The 22,809-nt window shown below is 42.5% G+C and overlaps 1 protein-coding gene across 2 annotated transcripts in view; it reads left to right on the plus strand.

The window, feature by feature from the left end:
* Nucleotides 1–22,809, plus strand: part of TRERF1 (transcriptional regulating factor 1) — a 753,074-nt gene that overhangs the window by 97,326 nt on the left and 632,939 nt on the right. For both annotated transcript variants that reach the window (XM_085612831.1, XM_085612833.1), the window contains exon 2: nucleotides 4,500–4,673. The gene's annotated coding sequence lies outside the window, so the exon portion shown is untranslated. The remainder of the gene's footprint in view (nucleotides 1–4,499; nucleotides 4,674–22,809) is intronic.

Below are 22,809 nucleotides of genomic sequence, written 5' to 3' on the forward strand. Positions count from 1 at the left end.
GTTGTTGGCAAACAGACTGGGCAGGGTCATATTTTCCTTGGTTTCACATAGACAACATGGGTTCATTCCTGGTAGAGATACAGTGGACCATATTAGACACGTGATTATATTATTAAACCTAGCTGAAGCTCAAAATGCCACTTTAGGGCTGATTTTATCAGATGCAGAGAAGACATTCGACCATGTCTCCTGGGCCTTTTTATGGTCAGTTTTGGAGTGGAAAGGGTTTTGGAGAGGATTTATAAGGGCCATTAAGTCTTTATATAAGACCCTGACCTCCAGAGTACGAGCAATAGGTTTGGAATCTGAGATTATATGTTTTTCAAGAGGAACAAGGCAGGGCTGTTCCTGCCCCCCTCTATTATTTGCACTTTACATTGACCCGTTTTTATCAGAATTGGAGGGGAGCTGATGTATTAAATCTGCTATCAATGATCAAGTAGAATACAGAATGTTTGCATATGCAGACAATGTGGCAGTGGTTACTGTAGATCCTGCTACTGCTCTGTTTGAAATTGAAAGGCTGGCCCATCAATTTGGGGCATATTCAGGGTTTAAGTTGAATGAGGCTAAGAACCAGATAGTATATACCGAGGGAATTAATCTCAGGGATAAACGGAGGGTCTCTGATGCAGTCTATCTGAGAATTAGAATCACAGCTACATTATATCAGTTGGTGGAGATACATATGGCCCCAATGTTAGATAAGGTTAAAAGTGATCTGGATAGAATTGATTACTTACACCTCTCACTAGTTGGGAGGTGTAATGTACTAAAAATGAATGTTTTACCAAAAGTGCTATACCTTTTCCAGACTATTCTGTGGAGATTAGTAAATGCCGGTTGTTGAAGCTAGAGTCGCTTTGTGTCAGAATCCTCTGGGGATACCAAAAGTCAAGAAGAGCAGTGAAATATATGACTGCCAAGACTTTGAGGTTGCTGGACGGTCACCAATTTTACCTGTATGATTGGTTGTGTATTATACAACACATGGGAATATTAATAACAGGGGAGACAGGTGGAGTAGTTGTTACAGAATCTCTGACAATATATGAAATGGAGCTAAGAGTTGAAGCAAAAGGTTGCTTAGTGAGAAAATTAGAACTGAGTTATAAGAAAACTTGATTTAAGGTAGTAAAAGCAGCACATAAGGTTTGGATACAGATTAAATGGCGTTTGGAGATTTCTAAGATTAATTTTTATACACCTGCCTCTGCTTCGCTGCTGCGACCTTCAATCTTCGAAGGAGCAGTGATGGGAAGACGGAGGCAGAAAGATACTATGACAATAGGTGATTTTTGTATTGATGCTCAGCTCTGTTGCTACAGGAATCTTTTGGTGTAGTGAGAGGGGAATTGTTGACATTCTTTTAAAAAAGAAAAAGGACTTACAATCAATGACGAAGATCCCTTTAACTGAGGCAGGTGGACAAAGGTATATAATATGCTCTATATATGAACTATTGGTGCAAACTCAAAAAGATGATTTAGAGATCCAGAATTCTAAGTGGGGTCTTAGGTTAGAAATGGAAGGGGGGTGCCTCCAGAAGTCACTGGAACATTGAGACAGGGTCCTATTAACTGCGAGTTTGAGGAGTCAGTATTTCAAGGCTGCTTTTAACTTATAATATACTCCAGCCAAAATTTGTAAGTGGCCCTGATGGCAAGTGTAAACAGTTTTGCTAAGACCTTGCGGAAATCATACACATGTTTTTTCATACCCTAAATTAGAATCTCTGCCACAAGGTATAGGGGGATTCCTAAGTCATGTCAACAAAGGCCAGATCTGTGTCACTTCTCCAATTATGTTATTAGGGATGGAAGATGATACAGAAGACAATGTGAAATTAAAGAAAGAATCTTATTTGATATTTATTGCCATGGCTCTACCACGTCTTTACATTGCATCAGACCGGCTGAAGCCAGAGCCTCCAACATTTTCAATGTGGAGATACTGATTTATGGCCATATATAATGTGGAAATTAGTTTATATAGGCTTATGGGATACAAGAAGAGACAGTGAGGGGATAGGATCTCGTCCTCCGTTACTAAATGAATGGAGGATTTGAGGGTTCATTAAGAGGTAGAAATACAAGTGGTATGCTGGTTAGTCTATTTTGAGCTGCAAAGGATATTAGATATCAGCATTGTATATTAAATGTATAAATTGTTTAAATATGTATATGTTTTAGCTTCTCTATCCTAGGCCTTTGCACTTTTGAGTCCGCATTTGTATTAAATAATATGAGATATCTTAGGTTGTCAGCTTTGGGGCGCTATACTTGGGGATTTGGCACGTGCAGATGGGGAAGCTGGGAGTAGCCCTCCACAAGGGGTTGGAGGGTGAGATACAGACACTGGCCCCGGGACGCATGGGTCCCCTGGATTGAGTGCAGCCGTGGGCTGACGTAGGAGGGCGGACATGCCTGGGACATACACGAGCTAGGGAGGGGGAGACCCAGCCGCTTATCCCCTCAATCATCAGTAGGACAGGAGGGTATATTTATGGCAGGGTGGTTGAGATGGCAGCACATTTTCCCTACATATTCTGACCCGGGCATGACGATTTGACGATGGTTTTCTTCATTTGTTTTTCTGTTTGATTGTTGGATTATAAATAGGGCTCCCAGTTTTATGGTATTTATTTTTTTGACATTTCCGTCTGTATTTATCCAAATTTATGTTTTGCTAATTTTATCTGTATTTATCCATAATTATTTTGGGTGTTTTGGAGCAATGAACCTGAAATTAGTATATTCCTACATTTATTTAACCAATAAACATGCAGTCATGCTTGAATGCATGTCAGGTTTCAATACTGTGAACATCCGCATAAGATAAATCAACGCACTTATATGAAAATATGCAGTATCATCCTTTGCATATCTACTGCTGTTAAATCCTCGTTGCTAAAATTCCTTTCTTTTTTAACCCCCATACCTATCACTCCACACAGCTATTGGCCTAGCAGACAGTATTTAGAATTACTCAAAAAGCATCCCAATTTCCGTTTTAATCCATATTTAATAATAAATACAGGCTAGAAAACAAATGTTTTCTGTCTGTATTTATCTGTAAAAATCAGTAAAAACGGAAAACAGGGAGCCTTAATTATAAACTGTATCTGATTTTTGCCTCAATTTTTTATTCCAAATTGGATAATCGGGTACAGACAATTATGTGAAAAGCCGAGAAAGTATGAATATTTTCCTTACATCCGTTTGGACACAAAAGTGCGATCCTTCTGATAAATAATTTGTATGTAATACAAAATGAGCACAATATATGGTCAGTTACCTGCTGTATAGAACAAATATCCAGACCGTACATGCCGAAACCTTTATTGCACTTGTAATGGTTATTTGTTCCCTAGCTCACCCAAGCTGTCTTCCCCCTGGCCCGCTTTCCTCTTCCCCCCCCCCCTTCCTTTCCCTCTTCTTCACCCCTTTCCTTTTCGGTTGTAACCTGTATGTTTGATGCAAATAAAGATATTTTAAAAAAAAGAGATATCTTAGGTTGTGGTTAGGGCTATATATATGATTTCTTAAGAATTGAGCCCCCTTTTTTCATGCACTTGCACTTCATGTGGCACTTTAACAAACACAAGGAAACTGTTATTTTGGCATAAACCTATACTGCTGATCTTTTATGATATGAGCTTTTGATATTATGTATATGTATTAGCACTTAACACTTTATCAAATATATGGAGATATTTCTCTTCATGCTTCAGGATTAGCTGGTTGATTGAAATGTTTATTAAGAACGTGTAGAATGTACTATGATGACTTCTATTCAATATGCTTTATAGTCCTCTTTTTCTTTTGACCATTTGGATATGTATTTTCTTGTATGTCTCTGTGTGTCTTGCCTACTAATGTTATGTATAGTCATGAGGGTGAAAATTAATAAATAAATTAAATTTAAAAAAAATACTTTAGATATCCCTTCTTCAGAATAGGTTTAATAAGGTCTACTAAAGAAGACACTCAATTTTAAATTAATCCTTGAAGCCAGATCAATTTGTCAGGAGTTAAACTGTACTGGTGTGATGTCTAGAGCATCTTCCAGAGTGTATCACTAATCTATGTGCATGCTGGCAAGGAAGGAATTCAGTTTTCGGAATAACCTATTTCATATCAAGGTAGTCCATATGTTTGAAGAAGTGTCATCTTGTAGAACCTGTAATTTATTTCACACCATCAGAAAACATTTACTATATGCATATAATATAAACAGCTGGCCAGTTTTTGTATTGATCTACACGGATGGTTTATCAAAATAGTTTTGAAGATTTATTTTTGAGTACTTCTACTTGAATAAATCTGATAATTTCATGTATTATTATTAATAGGTTAAAAGTGGCGTTATTGCTTACATAGTAAAAGACATTACTTTATGTTTGGGTCCTCTCATTTTCTTGTAAATACTTCTTGTAGGTATTATTATCCCCACCACTGAAACTCATTGAATAAGATAACCATCTTGTATTTCTGCAGCAAGCTTTTGGTCCAGTTTTGAGAATGATGGTTGCACTACACAGGATCTGATTACCTGCTTGCTTGAAGGAATCAGTGTAATGGGGTAGAAAAACATGATGTCCACAAGACAGCAGAGGAAGATTCCAGACTGAGCAAGAAAGGAGCCTAAGTTTAATGGCTGCTGCAGAGTCGGTGAGAACCTTATTGCGTTTTTTTTGTGAAGTTACTTTTTAAGTGGTGTAATGGAATGGAGATGTGGATATGTTTTGTGATAATTCTCTTCAAAGTTCATTGATTATTATAAAGTGAGTATGCCATTGAAATTTAAAACAAATCCTAAATATATAATTTTTCTCCATTTTCTGTTTACTGCAGTTTTCTAAAATACACAGACAAGAAGGTAATTCTTAAGTATAATGGTGTTTATACAAAGTGTGATGTAAGGTGAAACAAGTACACTGGATAGAAAAGACTCAAGACAGTCAGTTATTGTTAGTTGCACATAATTAGTTATTATCATTGATTAAAATCAGTGTAGGATTTTGCTGTAGTGGTGGTTAGTCAGATAGAATGTATGGACTGCACATGAGCTGTAATTATCATTAAATATGAAAGGGTTGTAAACGTTTACATTAAAGAATTGTGCAGTGATCTCCTGGAGAGTATTTATTTAACCCATGGGGTTTGGAATAGCCCAGATTGAATTTTGCCTAGCCTACGTTTGGCATAATGAAAGAATAGATGAATCTGCATTACAGCTAGCATGATCAAGGTAGACTATTCAGCAGGGCTCCATATTGGCGACAGCCATCCTGAATACGCTTGTGTGGCCTTTTTAACTGTCGCTGAGAAAAGGAGGAAAGTTGTCTAATTGGACTGAGCAATAAATGAAGCACTAGGAATTTTCAGGACACAGCTTTACGATATTCATGAGTGGGTCATCTAGTGATGCCAGTTTCAATCTAGTCACACACAGTGCACTGTGATGGTGACTTTGAAGCTGGTAGCCTGATAGTCCTACTCCCTCAAGCACCCATGATGACTCATCAGCTCTCCTCTGTGCACATTATTGCAGTATCTACAATAACCTCTTGATACTCCTTTCTGACTTGCATATTGTCCTGGTTTTCATTGCTGAAAGTTGACTAAGCAGTGTAGCCTGACCAATCATACATGAAGCCATACCTGCGGGATAGAGATTTCTCATGAGAAAAAGAGCCACGAAGAAAACAAGAGAAAAAGTAGCAGTTTTCAAACATATTGCAATACCTATAAAATACTTTGTAAACGGCACTGCTCTGGAATACAAATCATTGTATGTCCAACGTTCTCCTTCTATCTCCTTTCCGCCCTCATTTCCTCTTATGGACGTTCCCACATTTCCTGACTTCTTCAATGTTGCCTTCAAGAACCCACCAAAACAGCTCAATCTCTGCATACTGGATTACTTCAAACCCTGATTTTGCAAACCTGAGTTGCCTATAGACAAATGCCTACTATCCGAAATAGAATTGCTGAACCTAGTTCAAATGGTCTCTGGTCCTACTCATCGTAGTTACTGGCAAATATTATGTGACCTAGAATAATCATACTACAATTTAGTTCAACCTCCACCTACCCTCTCCACCAGTCAAATCTACATCTAGCAAACCATCTAATAGAGCATGACTGGTCTGTGCCACCGTCTAAGCTCTGGTTACCTTGTTGCCCAGCAACCCAACAATCTTGTTTCAACAGTTCGGTCACTGACTGGAATTGGTCCTTAGGAACCTCATCACAGCTAAAGCCAGCACAATCTCCCATCTGTCGGATGACTAGTTTGGTGATACTTAAGCTAAAATTGCTCAAATCCAACAAAAGTTGTCTGAAAAGTCTCCAGAAGACAGAAATCCCAAGAACAACTGACTTTGCAATACTACTCTGGAATCTACAAAGCTACAGTCTTAAAGGTGAAAATACTCCACTACTGCCACCACATTTATAAAACAATATGCCCATCTATGGAGCTTCATAAGGTAACTTCCTGAACCCGTAATGCTCAGCTTCCTAAACCAAACACACAGAGGAACTGTGTGACTCACTGTTGACTCGAAGACTCCTCGGGAGCGGATCCATGCCAAAAGGGGTCCACCTCTCGACAGCCCCAACCCTGAATGCTGTAAAAGCACAGGAGAGTGGGATGGTCAAGCGGGGGAAGGAAAGGATGGGAACAGCAGGGAGGGAAATCTGAAAGGGAAGGACACTCAATACATTAGCCTCTCCTATAGTATGTCAGGTTCAACTCAATCTATATGAGGGATGCGTACCTGTAAATAAACTTAAACCATGTTTTCTCCAGGTGTACTCATCCTGGATCCTCACACAAGCAATACCCTGTTCTGAATGATATAGAGGTTTCTATAAACAAAAGGAAGGCAACATGAAAACACGCTCCTCACACTCTGTGGCCAGGCAGGCAGCAAACACTCTAGCTCATGCACGTTACCATACACACCATATAGTTTGTCGAGCTTCGCTTCACAGGGGATGAGCAGACTGCCGCCTCATGGCCCACTGTTAATATACAAGGATCAGGAGTCAAAATGCTTCTTTTAACTCCGTAGCACTAATTTGAATGTCAACAGTTTGTAAAGGTCTCAGGGCATCTGTATTGTTCAGGTACGACTAAACACCTAACAGCACCCAGGACTTTGCACACAGGGATTGCGAAAATAATGGTAAACCAGAACGTTGCGTAGCACGTAGCAAGAATACAACACTCAGCAAGGAACAGAAAGGCGAGGGTTTCCCTCGCTACACATGGAAGGTCTATGCAAGAGCGCGGAGCTTCCGCGTTAACAATATTGAGAGCAGCGGCTCTCAAGGATCCGGGTGGTGCATGTGCACCCTTACCCTACACGGGCGAACAGCAGACGTCGGGGTTCTCGGCTGCTTCAGGAGAATAATCAGCAGCGAGTGAAACGCCGAGCGGCGTTTTCAATGGTTTACTTCTTCCGGGTTCTTCCCACGTGACCGGACTTGGTGGCGGAAGCGCGGGGATTATGGGAATTGAAGTACTAACTCCCGCTTCGTTCTCGTTCCGCTTCCACCATCCGGCTAGCTACCCCAACAGCGCCTTCGCCTTGACTTCTCGTGACCCATTCAGGGGAGGCCGCGGGTCAGGTAAGGCACGGAGAGGAAGGAGCGTAACACTCACTCCCTACTCCTTCAGGTGTATAAAACTGCAATGCTGACCACTTTATCTTAAAAGCCAAAGGCCTGAAAAGAAATTTTGAGCTAAACCTGAAGAGAACTTTCAACAGAATGCACACATCGCCTCAATCCCTTACCCCATGCCTTGGCATAGTGTACTCTCTTTCAGCGCCCCCCACCCCTTTCAATTTAATGATGTCTTCACAAATCTGACAATGGCTTGTTGGACTTTGAGATATACACTGGCTCCCGGTTCAGTTCATAATTTCAAGGACATCCTCTCCAACACATAATTTGTCACTCCGTCCACAGCTGTGATCATGCGTATTCCCTGAAGAACTCAAAACTGTCAATGCTTCTTTCTGACTATGACCCAGTCTGCAATGGGCCTCTCCTAGGCAACCTGGTTGAAAGAGCTGCCTTAGTAAAATTATCAACTTTGCAGATGAGAATATCTTTCTCTCTGGCATTCAAACTAGATTCTACCCAGTTACTAGGATAGAATCTGTACTTATTGCAACATGGGGCATCATCAAGATAGCTGTGGATTGTTATTCACCAGCAGCACTTCTGCTACAGAATCTTTCTGCTACCTTTGATAAGGTCCATCATGCCACTTTGTTCCATAGACTGAAGTCTATGGAGATACAAGGCCCTGTCAGTGCATTGGTTCCTTCCTGACTAAAAAATGCTTCACTCTACCTCTACCCCTATTCTGCTTTGAACTTTTTCCCTCGGCTGCAGGAGTGCCTCATCGATTCACCATCACTTCTCCTTTTTAATGTACCCCTTAAACCGTTACTGGACTTGACATCCTTTTTCAGTCTTAACTGCTGCAGCTATGTGGATGACAAGGAAATTATACTAAAATGTCAGATCCCACACGAGTTAGATTGCTGTGCCATGTCTGATAGTGGTTGATCCTTCAAATAGAACCAAGTAACTAAAATTAAATATAGCAAATATGAGATAATGGCTCTATTAAATGAATTGCGTATTAACTGTCCATCTTAGGACCAAAATCCTTGGCATGAAACCCTACCACTCAATCCAAGTGAGGAATCCCAACGTGAAAATAAATATAAATCTCTCCTTCATTTCGCAAGTAAATCAAATTAGAATTTAGAAAGGGATCATTTTACATGAAGAGATGCTTTGTGAAATCATCATCACTTCTTATTCCACCATATGTTACAAACCACAATAATGTAGTTCTCTCTGGTCGCACCAGGAGATTTGAAAGCTACAGAAAATTAAGACCACACCTGTGAGACAACTCCTTAACTTTGGTATCAGGTGTAGCGTTTTACCTGCATTTTAGTCTCTACATTAGCTGCCAGCGGCTAGTTGTTGCACGTTTAAAACAATGTGCATAGTTCATTCAAGATGTAGGGCGTGATTTGAAACTCAGTGACAGTTATTCTGCCACAAACATGGCAGATACCCTGTCCACTCTACTACAAGTGCCATAGGTTATAATCCACTTGTAATAAGGCAGATGGATTATCCATCACATTTGTAACTGGGTAACCCATCTGTCAAACTCTAAATCAGGTACTTGGTTCCCAGCTTCCTTTAGCAAAAACATCATACCTGTCATCATCACAGAGATCTTTAATCTAAGCAAACCTCATTTCTATCCATCTGTTTGTCCTTTCTTCCTTTGACTCTTGTAGAAGGGCAAATTCTTTTCAATCGTTACGAATGAAAGTAATCTGCAACCATCTAAGTGCATTACAGATTTGGTTCTTTCACGTGTATGACTACTATGTTATAAATAACCCTACAACTGGGAGGTATTCACATGTGCACATGCTCCTTTTCTCACACTCTTACATATTGAATGCTGAAGTGTAGCTAGTCTGCCTCACCATATTTAGTGCATATTTAGCAAAAACCTCCAAAGCTCTCGCCCCTTCCCCAAAACTGGCCATATAGGTCAAACTGTAACAAATATCATGGTAACTCCTGCTCTCCAAAATGTGGTCCCAGAATCCTGCTACAAATTGGAGTGCTCTGTGACCGAATAAGGGGTATGAAGCCGTATGGAAATGGTCCAGTGACATAAAGTACAATTTAGCTGACTTAGCCATACACCCTTCTCTGGACTAGACTCTCCAAACAGCTATCGCTAATGTGTTTTAAAAAAAATGCATTTGCGCTGGCTGCATAATAGCGCTATTTAAAAAAAAAACATGCTTCACAGCAGCCATGCTGCTAAATAACATGGCTACAAAACATTGCCAAAGTTGGCAATGCCTGTGCTGTATACATCATGAACAAAAAGACAGTGGCAGAGCCAATAGGCCTCAAGGGCTTGTTACAACACATCTGGATGTAGAATCAAGAATAGTAAATCTGTACATACCGGTATATACTTGACACTATAGTGGCAGGTAATATTCTGGAGTCAGTTTTGGCAGAATAACATTTCTGTCCTTAATATGGTAGCAAGCAACCGTTTTGGTAGCTGAACTCATTTTCCCACTTGCTAATAGCAGGAGGAAAATCGCATTGGAAAATTGGAGGGTGCACTGATTTTGCTTATGTCATTTTTCCAGAATTGGGCTGGTATTCCGCTTCAAGCAGAGGCTTGCAAAGGCATGTTAGATCCCTGTGTAAATGGCAATGTGGTACTTATTAGTGGTCACTGCACCTACTGTGTGTTGAGGAACAGAAAAACACACTGGCAATCTGGCTTGTGGATGCCAGTCGTGCAATGATCAGTTCAGATCATTGACCTTCGAGTACCCTCACACTGGGAAAGCTCTTAGAACCTTAATGTGGTTGAGTAAGGCTCATACACAGTTGGCAGTAAGTAGGGCACTGGTCAGCCCTGCCAACTACCATGCATCAGGTGTTAGACTAACGCATTTCACTGTGGTAGTCCGCATCACGGCACTGAAATGCAAAATCACAAATTATAGCACCTCCTCAGCTATCAAGCTGGAGCGCTGGTATAATGCATAATGAGTACTGAAAGCTGCAGGCTTCGGGGCTGGCTCATATACTCGTAGCTTAGTTGTAACTGCTAGTGGTACTCTGCTTGCTACAATGTAACACAGACCAAGCGGCATAACTGACGCCAGTTGTCAGTGCTCAACTGCTATTACTGAGTCGAGACAGTGTGTGTGATGACACACTTTAATAGGTGGGTGACGATCCGTCCTGCTGCCCGCTTGAATTGGCAGTATTTCATAAAGCTTTGACTGCTGGGGCAGTACTGTGGTCAATGGTAGCGCATATTGCCACTCACATCGCGGCCCGCCCTGGCTGGTATATGGATCCCATGACCAGACCGACCCCACCAGTGCCTGCGGTTGACTCTCGCTGTCGTGAACCTGCTCTGTCAGTGCTTGCAATATAATGGCAAAGATCACCTCTCGCAGACCAGTGCAGTCACAGTGTTTGCCAGAATCATGCAGCGATGGCGTTGGTTGATGCGGGAGTCCACAGATTCAGTCATTAAGTTCTGAGCTGCCTGTGTTATTGAACTGCAGTCACGTAGTCAGTCTGCTTACTGTCGTTTTCAGATGCGCTAGGTGCACACTAGTCTAACTCATTTTGGGTCAGTCTGACGAGACTTAGAGCCACTGTGGTGGAAACTCGTGGTAGTGGGTGGTGCGCCGGACCCCAGGGCAGTCAGCCGCTCAGCTATTAATGATTGTTTTATAGTTACCTAAGTGTGTCTCTTTGAAATAATACAGCCTACCTGGCTGTGTGACCTAGGCTATGTTTGCCTCAGCCTCTCTTAAGGCTTGCCCAATGCCATGCTGTCTGTGGCGGCCAGAGTCCGCGAGTCATCTGACTGTTTACTCCATAATAAATTTATGATATAGGCTGAGACAGCTGAGATCCCTGTAGGGCCTCTCGTGATACAGACTAGGCCTGGGTCAACTGCGGGCACTACGTTAGTGCCCTTCCATTTCTGGTGCTTTGCAGAAGATTTAGGATCTTTTTAGAGTTTGTCCTTGCTCAAATGGATGCAATTTTTGATATTTATATGGTTCCCTCGTCTTCATTGCCTGAATTTGCTTGCAAGAAAAGTGTCACTCATAGTCGTTGAATGTCACTCATAATTAAACTGAAATTATAACAATGTCACACATAAGCAATCTGAAACCTTGGCAGCTATGAGTGATGTGCCACCTGCTTTTGGGTATTCATAATGCACACTTTATCTTAGCAGGGCTGAGGTACAGAGTTGTATATTTTCCCCTTGTTTAGGCTTTCATATGTGTTGTCACGACTTCAAAAAACCTATTTCATTGGGTATTTCTAATCTTGATGAATGAAATTCCTCACTGGGAGGGTATCCAACACCAGCTAGTTACTCTACCCTGACCTATCAGTAGTTACCGGATGTATTATGTTTGACCCATTTACTTCCTGGCTCTTAATAAGGCATAGGTCAACAATAACTAGTTTGGTAAGTTGCAAGTAAAGAGCAGCACTGAAATATTGTCATGGGCTAACTATAGGTATTGCTAAGACAAGGCTAGAAATAGACATTGAATGCATTTTATTATTTTGAAAAGATTATATTGTATTTACCAATTTATCAGGAGTCCATAATATACTTGCAACCAAAAATCTGCTAAAGGCGGACCTTAAATAAATTTGCAGTAAATACTACAAAATAAGCATTACTCATTTATTTTGAATTCATATTTGGCTAATTCGATGATAGGGATTCCATGACAATATGAGGCAGTGGGAAATTGCTAATCTACCAAAGAATGTACTTGGAAAACTATCCGTGGATAGTGTATGTACATTTCTTGCAGGCAGTGTTAGTTTTTAGCCACTTGTTGGCTAATGAAGACAGATCAACACAAAGAGACATCCATGCATACCATAGACCAGCACACCTTCGGATGGGCAGACCGACAGAAGACACATCTACATGCATCCCTGCAAACAAACATATATGCACCAATGCTCAAACGCCAACAAACATACTGGCAACCATACACACAGACCAGTCTTACAAGCTTCAGTGCACAATGGCCAGTGGACCTACAGGTATCCAACCACAAGCATCACACATACATGATCCCAATACACAGGCATAAGCAGACTTAGAGACAGTAGCCATATAAACACATTTGCAGTCAAAGACAACATACATAAGGTGATCATTGACCATAGAATAGATGAATAGACCAAGGGTGGATTAATGGGAAGATGGATGGATGCTTAATTCATGAAGTGGTGATTCAGGCAAATACAAGGATATGATGGACGGAGCGCTGAAACTTTTCCGACACTCACCCCCAGTCACAGATCTGGGTTTAGTCCATCATCATTCTTTAGCTCACTTTCCAACCCTAGTTCAGACCCAGCCATATGCAAATCAGTCTTGACCCTGTTCCTCATGGGAACAGTCCAGCCTGAACTGCCAAGCAAGGTCGTCTCTAGACCGTCCACTTTATATTTAGTCCGTCTGCAGAAGAAATCAGGTTTGAGGCGGAGAATGTACTGTTGTCAGTTCTTGTCTTCTCCTTGGAGCAACCTGCAGGAATGTCCATCCAATCCTTGGCTTTGTTAGACTGTCATCTACTCTGAGATTGTTGGGGTCACACTAGGTTTTCTGAACTTCAAAAGGAAATAAGGTTGTTCGGAATCAGACAAACCTGTCCGAGAATCTCCTACATTTGCTGGTGATATATCAGAGCCCCGCCCTGAATCCCTGCGTTTGAAGAAGAATGATCTACAGAATTATAAATATCTCAGCCACTAAAAGTGAAGTAAGGATGAAAGCTAGATACACTCCAAACTCTGTTCATCACACATGCCTCATATATTTGTATAATTCCCTAACTATTTCAGATTCAGCTGGCTTGCAGCTTGTAATATTAGTTTGAATAATATGTGCATAGTCTTGTAATTCCTCCACGAACCTGTATACCAGTAGACATCTAATCGGATCCTCATTGTCAGCATCTTTCCCCAGCGGTCGGTCATTCTGCTAGCCCCACACCATTTGCAAGGCCCTTTACCTTCTTCCTGCATTAAGGATTATAGAGCTCTGGAGGGTTCCTTGAGCTTGGATTCTGCATGCGCTACACAGGACAGGAGTCAGTGCTTCTATCAGTTTTAGAAAGCTTGTGGAAGCAACTGTATTATACATTTCAGTTCCTCCAGCATGGATTTTGCTTAAAATCAGCCACCTTGCAGATCGCCTAGCTACCATGAAATGGCTTCTGTAATGTGCACAGCAGTAATATGCGGCATTGGAGCACATATAATCACTTGGAAGAAGAAGCAGATCTGTGGATCCAGAGTACAATGAAGAGGCAGTAGCCAGTGTTGGAGCACAAGGTTGTGCTGTGGAAGGCCGGATTTTGAACAGAAGTCAATCACATTCTTGCCTGTTTATGCATTGCAAAGTTAAAAAGTACACTAATTACGGTTAATGGTTTTATTTTAATGGTGGAAGTTTACTAGTGTTTGTTATTGTAGCTAGGCGAGAGTGACTTGCACGGCGTGCATTAGAGGTTGGGTAGTTTGGAATCTAAAAAAAGCCAAATCATAAAAGTAGGAGCTCATGCACAGCAGTTAGGAAATGTTAATCAGTTCAATTAGTTTTAGAAATGTGTCTGGTGCACCTGGGGCATCACTCTCCGGACTAGAGTGTAAAGGAAACCAATGTGTAGCACCCCCTAACTAGGGGAATGTCCCCTGGGCATCCAGCTGTTCCTTGAATAAGGACATCAAATACTTTGTTAATCCCTTTAAGAAAAATGACAGTAATCCAGTTTTGTCATTCCTTAATTCTGTGTATTGAAAGTGATATCCTCACAAATTCAATTAATTCATGAAGTATTATCCAGTGGTAAACCAGCATACAGTATCTAGAATGCATTGCAACCGTGTGTTTAATTAATCACATGGATTCTTTTTAACATCCTTGGTTTTCCCAATGCATTTTGGGCATTCCGCCCTTCACCAGGGGAAAGGATTCAGGAGCATTCATACGTGTCTCTCGAACCTCAAAGTGTGACACACTGTGATTAATTAAACACACGGTTGCAATGCATTCTGGATACTGTATGCTGGCCCTTGGAGGTAACCATGGGACCACTCTTACAACCATGCACAGTGTGGCAAGCATAGGGTGCAAGGTTTTCCGCAATCACCCCTTTTTTCAATGGGAGCCTGTGTTATCGGTCAGAACACAGACTTCCATTGAAGTCAATGGGAGTTCGACCGAACGGTGTTCGGAAATATTGTAATCGGTCGTCAGACTCCCCGAACCCGAGTCGGTCAGAAACGATTTCGTCAAGGAGTCGGTCGGAATACTTTCCGACCGACATCGTAATGAGGCCCTTAGTTTGTATATACATTCCGTAGCAATCTAGTGATAGTTGACATCCTGAAGTTAATATTTTGTAAATCCGTATTATGACATAATCCCACTTCAATAACAGTTAATGTACTGTTATAAAATATAATATAGATTATAATGTTGAATAGTGAAAACATATTAATGAATGGCTCATAAATATTAATTTTAGGAATATTGCAGGTTACCATTTACAGCGTAAGCAGAAATTACCTTATAAATATGTTTGAATATGGTGACATTTTTGTGGCAATATTTTGTACAGTAGAAAGACACTCACAATGTCACTAGCTTTCAGGAAACTGCAGAGATGACAAAGTGTCTAATGCTGGATGTAAATCCCTCCTGTTTTTACCTTTTTGTGTGTGTAGTCCATCATGACTATTAGTAAAAGTGTACAAATCCCAGAGTAAATCTCAGTTAGACTGAAAATGTTACTCGCAGCTGACAAAGAGCAACCTCAGCTCTCAAACTGTGGCTCAGTGTGACAGAATGATATGGGGATGAACACAAAAGTATTTCTTCCTCTGGTGGTAGGTCTTCAAGTGTTCAATTCTATATTTTTTAAATAAAATACTTCTTTAAATTTTTTGTAAACATTTTTTATTGATGTGTCTAAAACCATCTCATTTGGCACACACAGTCCTGTCCTGTTACATTGGATCCATATCGTCACTTACTCCGAAGACACACAGCTAGCGGTAGCCTTAAATTATCCAAAGAACCTGCCAGCCAACTTAGAAGTCTGTCTGGAAACGGTGGCCACATGGATGGACCAGTCCTGCCTCAAACTTAATGGAGACAAGACCGACTTAATGATCTGGGGCAACTACTCTGTCTCCACATCGGGACTGAGCTGGCCTAATTGCCTTGGCCCCCCGCCAGCCCCTAAAACTAAAGTCTGGAAGTCTGGCTAGCTAAAGCCCTTACATTCGACCACCAGGCAGTGAAACTGGCAGCTTCCTGCTTTGGTATCATTAGATTGATGCTGAAAATTCTTCCAGTTCTTCCGATACCCGCACGAAGTGTCATGGTCCAGGCATTCATTCTCTCCCACCGCCTGGACTATGGGAACTCCCTCTACCTTGGGGCCCCAAAATCCACTATAAGGAAATTGCAGGTTGTGCAGAATTGTGCAGCCAGGCTGCTACACAATATTCCCAAAACTCACTCTGCCAAACCTGCTCTTAAAACACTGCACTGGCTGCCAATAAATGAATGCATAATGTACAAATCATTATGTATAGCTCACAAAACCCTGTGGGGCATCAGTCCCAAAATCAATTATTTCCTTATTACCTTCTACCGCCCAGCACAATGCCTCCGTTCAGCTAATGTGTTTTTAGCATCTGTACCTAAAATCCAGAGAGCCCGTTCTGGGGGCCGTACTTTCTCCTACAATGTGGCAAGATTATGGAACACTCTCCCTACTCTTCTCCGATCAACGGCCCCCCACCTTTCTATTCGGAAGCAACTGAAGACCTGGCTTTTCCAAAATATGGCATAACTCCCATACTTCATCTGCTTGCTGTCGCTAGCGCTGGGATACCTCCGGGTAGCTACGCGCTCAACAAATGTTAATTAATAATAATACAGGATTTCTGCACCTTTTACAATTTCCTTTTCCACGCTAACCTGTCCCTAATTGTATTCTCCCATCTTCCCAAATTTCTCCCTCACCAGTGGGTATATTTCATCAGGTTGTTGATTTCATAGTTTCTATTACATCACTTTATTTCCCATCATTCATCTGCACAGGAAGTGACATCATTCCTCTCCATTCCCAGGACCAATGTAATGGCTGCCATAGCATGGTCGTGCAGCCGTTGTGTCAAAGGCAAGCCTGTCTGCACCTGTCCTCGCCTAGTGCCAGCAACCTTGGTCCTCCACCCTCCTCCCACTACTATGCTGTGACCCTTCGCGCCCTCATCTCTGGCCGCTGCTTCATGCTCTGCTGCCTTGCAAATCCACACAACATTGTGGGGGCATCCTACTGCACGCTTTCTATGCTCTTACCAACACCCAACACTCACTGCACCAATAGCAAGTACCCACACATTACTCCACACTCGCATGCATGCTCCTCAACACCTGCTCACTCACCAAACATGTGACAGAGATCTAGGATCTGCTGCATGACAGTGCCCCTAACATGCTTTTCTTCACGTAAACCTGGCTGAACCCTCCATTAGCACCTGACATCGCTGCGACCATCCCCCCGCTACAAGACAGACTTCACAGGCCCTGAGGCAGAATCACCATTATCCACAAGAACACAATCAGCTTCATCACATCCATGGACACATCATCCTCAAATATGTAACTCCTGTTGTTCAAACTCCACGTCGCAGCCAAATTCACTACTGCCAGACCAGCCTGCTCAAACTGGAACAGCATCACTGTCAAGTACTGGAACACCGCTCTCAGCACCCACCTACCCAAACAAGCCAACAGTCTCCCCAAAGCCAACACGAATTTCAGCAAAAGGATCACCTCCTATACTGACTTCCTGGCCCCTCTCAAACCCAGCAATACAACAAGAGTCAGACGACAGGCCAGTTGGTACACAGAGGAACTCAGACTGATCAAATGCCATTGCAAGCAACTGGAGTGCAAATGGAGAATGAGCCAGGACAATGCAGGCAGGAGTATGTTCATAATTCGCCCTAAGACGCCACCACCAATTGATCCAGACTACAAAAAATGCTGATGTGGCGGACAATATCGATGCCAGCACAGCCAGAAGCAAATAAGTGTTTGCTGTTGTGGAAGATTTCACCTCCCCATTGACCACCTCCAACTCAGTCATCCCCTTCCAGGACCTCTGCAACGATTTCTCTCAATTCTTTAGCAGTAAAATCACCACCATTTACAGCAATTCCAGCACGCAACTGAAACCCGACAGACCTCACCAAACACCTCCTGATCTTATCCATAGAACCAATGTTAACCACTTGGCTCATCATCTCCCCAGAAGCAACTGCTGCCACCATGAAGTCCATCCACTCAAGGGCTCCATTAGACCCCCTTCCCCCACCACATTTACTCCAGCGAACTGCAACCCATCACATCCATTCTGAATGCTTCCACCTCTTCCGCGACCTTCCCATATGCTTGAAAAAATGCAACAGTCTTCCCATTGCTGAAGAAAACCTCTGTGGACCCTTCAACGCTCACCAACAACAGACTAATCTCCCTTCTACCGTTCCCAGCCAAGGTCTTGGAGAAAATCAGCACACACCTCACTGACCAGCAAATACTTAACACCACGCAGTCTAGTTTCAAACCCGAACCACAGCACAGAAACTGCCCTTATCGCTGCCACGGATGACATCCTCATGACTCTGGACAGGGGAGATATGCCGACCCTCATCCTCCTGGACCTATTTGCAGCATTTGACACAATTTTCCCAGCCCATCTAACGCCTACATGACATCGGAATCCAAGGACAGGCACTACAATGGATATGCTCCTTCCTGATTGGAAGGACCCAGTCTGGCACCGGACACCTCAGACGCCTGCGACCTCATCTGTGGAGTTCAGCTAGGATCCTCCCTGAACCCGATACACTTGAACGCATACATGATCACTCTATCCAGCATAATTTACTCTCACAATATCACTGGCCTCTCCTACGCCGATGACACACAATTCAATCTCTCCCTTCCGGACAAAAAGGACGTCCGCAATCAAGTTCAATGCCTACATGACTGAAATCGCCCACTTGATGAAAACCATCGGTTTAATGCTGAACACCAACAAGACTGAAATCATGATTTTCAGGAAGAGCACGTCACTGTGGGACTCCACCTGGTTGCCAAAAGAGCTAGGACCGACACCCACACCCACAACCCACACCAAGAACCTCAGTATCATCATCGACAGCCAACTCAACATGAATCCCGAGGTCAATGTCATCACCGCCTCATGCTTCCATTGCCTGAAGAGCTTGAGGAAGATTTTCAAACGGCTCCCAACCAGCACCTCTAAAACCGTCATGCATGCCCTGTCCACAAGCAATCTAGACAATGGGAAAACCCACTAAGTCAGGATCAACAAAAAAACAAAAGGCTGCAGAACATTCCGAACTCAGTTGCCGGAAAATTACTCTCAACCTCTGTCCCCCCGTAAGCAATCCCATACTTATAAGAGTAGCTCACTTCCTGCTATTTCCTCCCTAAAGGACATATGGCTCCACTTTATACTATTTAATGGCGTTGCAAATATTTTAATATTTTGCTATTAGGGCTTTGGTACAGTTAAATAATTTGATCACTTTCTCAAATTGGGTTTCCTGACTAGTTGCACTTCTAAGGTGTTGGTATCTTAATCTCTTCTTTTGGGGAGTACAAATGTCCTCATGCATTTTTTATTCAATATTATGTTCCTTCCCTCAACCATGGCATCAAAAAATCTACAGTCACTATGTCAGTTTTTTGTATAATGCTCTGTCACATGCAAGTGTAAACTCTTGGTTTAACTGTATGGGCATGTGTGACTAAGGATGTATTGTAAGCTGTCAAGCAAGGCTCCCGGCATCCCAGATGCAAAGTTCTAGTGATCTAACTATGGTATAGTTTTTGTGATCTGTTTCGTTGTGGTTGCTATATTACATCCCATAACATTTAGTCCAATACAGCTAGGTCCTTGATGGGATTGTGCTTCTGAGTCTTTCTTTTGTGCCACTCCTGTGGTATTTTCGTTTAGACCCCACAAAGAGACAAGGGCACCCTGATGGCCCCGTAGCGCAAAATAGGCAAATACTCTAAAGCAGTGACCTCTGGCCTAAGCCAGCAGAAACATTAACAGGGGTAGCAGGCAGGATGACAAATAAAGATACCTAAAAATATATATATTGAAAGCCATCCGCAACACAGGCACATCTTTGAAAGGGAAATTGTGTTGGATGTGTTGCTGCTATAACTTGAACTCGAAGGCACAGTTGGTAGATTAATTGAAGCAGAAGGGCAATTCTGTGAACTAGAAGAGATGAGTCAAAAAATCTGAAACAAAGTGTCAAGGGTCTGAGACCTCAAGGAGTGTGCTAAAGATGCACATGGCCACGCTAAGAGGATTAACATGTCAGGGATATTCAAAACATGAGAATTGCGATAAAAGGAGGGGTCCCTTTGAAGGCACATTGTACAATTCACAGGACTGGAAGGAGAAAGTGGTGCCCCAACATTTGCAAGCTCAGCCATGAAAGAGGAAGATTATAATTCCGGGTCACAGAAGCAGAGTGGCTGGCAGGGCAAAACTTCAGATTAGCGAGAACAAGCAGGAATGAAAAGCCCACATAATCATTTCACTTTGCCTGGCATCAGTGGTTGGAGAGCTTTGATTCTGTCTCGCCATGTTCACAATAGTTCCAATTCCTTCACCTTTTTTGTGTTTTCCCTTGCTGCTGCCCTCAGACTTGTCTATGTCCCTGATTTCCTGAACTGCTGGCGTTACCCTACATGGGAGATTTCTGGCAGCATTCTTGATCATACAGTTCGAATTATTTCACTTCCCCTCTCAAAGTAATCTGGCTAACTGGTGTCTATGCGATCTGTTGTTGTTTCTAGATCTGTGAGCAGGTAGACCAAGGACTAGTTTATGCTGTATTTCAGCCACAGGTCCATAAGCCAAAATATGTTCAACCATTAGCTTTGTGCTACTGGTTGCAGCATTATTATTAAAACATCATGTATATGCCTGAAGCTAGTATATTGCAGGGGCCTAGATTATCGAATTATGCCTTGTTTTTCTATCTGTTTCTACCCCAGTTTTTCTCATATCTAGACGCTTCAGATATATAAAGGGAGGTTTAGGACTGACATGGGGATGGTAATGGGGATATATTTATCCATACCATAATGATCTTGCATAACTACACGGGGCAGCAAGAGGTGCTATTTAGTGGCTTCCTTCCCTTGAAGAAAGTGTGACTAGAGGGAGACGCTCCTGCTTGCACTCCAGTTTCAGAAAAACGATAAGTGAAACTTGGAATACCCGTTAAATGTGGACATAGAAAGTGACAAGCAAGGTCATGATATTATGGATACATATATCCCCATTCCCTAAACCACAATCAGTAGGTAAGGGTGGATAAGAAAGTGGGATCTTTAGTCCTGAAGAAGATCAAACGACCCCTTGAGGGCAATTGATAGTGGCTGAAACGTGTTGACGAGAGAGCAGGAAGGAGTGATGAATGGGCACTAATCACCCCCTTTTCACAGTCCAAGAATAAAGAGTGTTTAGGCCATCCCTGAGGTCGTTTTAATCCCCCTTTTGTTTATTGTTCTACTGAGTAGATCCCTTAATGCATTTATGTATTGTCTTCTCCATACCACTTTGCTCCATCCCAGGCATTGTTCTGTGCAGGGATGTTGTAGCAGCCATATGATGAAGCATGCCACTACTAGTGGACGAGGGCATTTTTTAAAAACCTTGCATTTTTTCAGTGTGCTATTTCTGTTTTTACAGAATATTCACATTTCTGCCTTTTCCTTTTTAGGTCTCGCCTTGGCAGCGCATGCGCGGTCTCAGCGAGACCTAAAGTAATCACTATTTGTTGGCAAGCAGCCGGTAGTTTCTCCTGCCGCTTGCCATTTGCTAAATGTTGTTATCGCTTTTGTTACCTTTGTTTTCAGTGGCTGTTGATGTCCAACTGACTTCCGTGTGGTCCGGAAGCAGCGGCCACCAACTACAGTTTTCATCCGCACTGTTCGGACTTTTTGTTTGTCTTGCGCATCTCTGCCTGACATAAACATGGCAGCAACGCATGCGCAAGGAGCTGGTGTGCGCGAGGGGTGGGCAGCGCATGCTGCTTGTTTTTTTTATATCTTTATCTCACTCGGCAGGTCCTCTTTTATTCCTGCTTCCTCCTTTTGATAGTATTTGTCCGCCTTAAGCCTCTCCCGACCGCGGCCATCCCCCCCAATTTGGAGTTTTTTGTCACTTGTTTCTAGATCGAGGTCTGTTAAGGAAAAATACGTACTGACCCCTAAAAATGCTTGCTAGTGGTAGTGGGCCCCACTGGTTGAAATTAAGCATGTCTTTCTGTATAACTCGTGTTCCATCTAGTGCTACCAGCACGACCCATTAGTATCCCTCTCTGTGCTGATCTCGGGTAGCATTTCCTGGAATGCTGCGGTCTCCACGCCGTTCATGCGGAGGAATGAGTAATTGCTGGGAACCGAAGCCTCTATTGATTTCAGCCGTATTCCTGTTTCTCCTCGTTACTGTGGTGTCTGGTAAACACAAACATATACCCGCGCCCACACGTGCGCTTACACCAACACGCACACGCAGTACGCACTCAGACTCACTCTTTCACTGTGTATCGGTATTTCTTTATGTTCGCTCTGTTTACATGTGTCTATACATATGTTGTGCATGCATGAGTAAAAGGAATGGCTTCCTTCCATCTGCTCTCCTACCGGTGCTATTGAGTATGAGTCTGAGCGCGTGAGTTGTGTGAATGGGCATGTATGCTGTCTGTTAAGATAGTGTGAGTCTGTGTGTGCCTTATTTTGCATGCCTTACTGTGTGTGCCTTAGAGTGTTCGTTGACTGGGTTACACATCTCTGCATCCGTGCTGCACTGTATAGAGGTTGTGTGTCTGTGCATTGCATGCAGTGCAATAGGTCTCGCAGTTACGCAAGTTTGAGCTATTGGCATTGTAAATGGCTAAGCCTTTTATTTTGTTTTTGGATTTTAAAACATAAATAAAAATACATTGTCACTTACAATGGCAATAGGTTACACTTACGTAAATGCGAGACCTATTGCATTGCAAATGC

Source organism: Triturus cristatus, chromosome 6 (assembly GCF_964204655.1).
Source record: "Triturus cristatus chromosome 6, aTriCri1.1, whole genome shotgun sequence".
Lineage (NCBI taxonomy): Eukaryota > Metazoa > Chordata > Amphibia > Caudata > Salamandridae > Triturus > Triturus cristatus.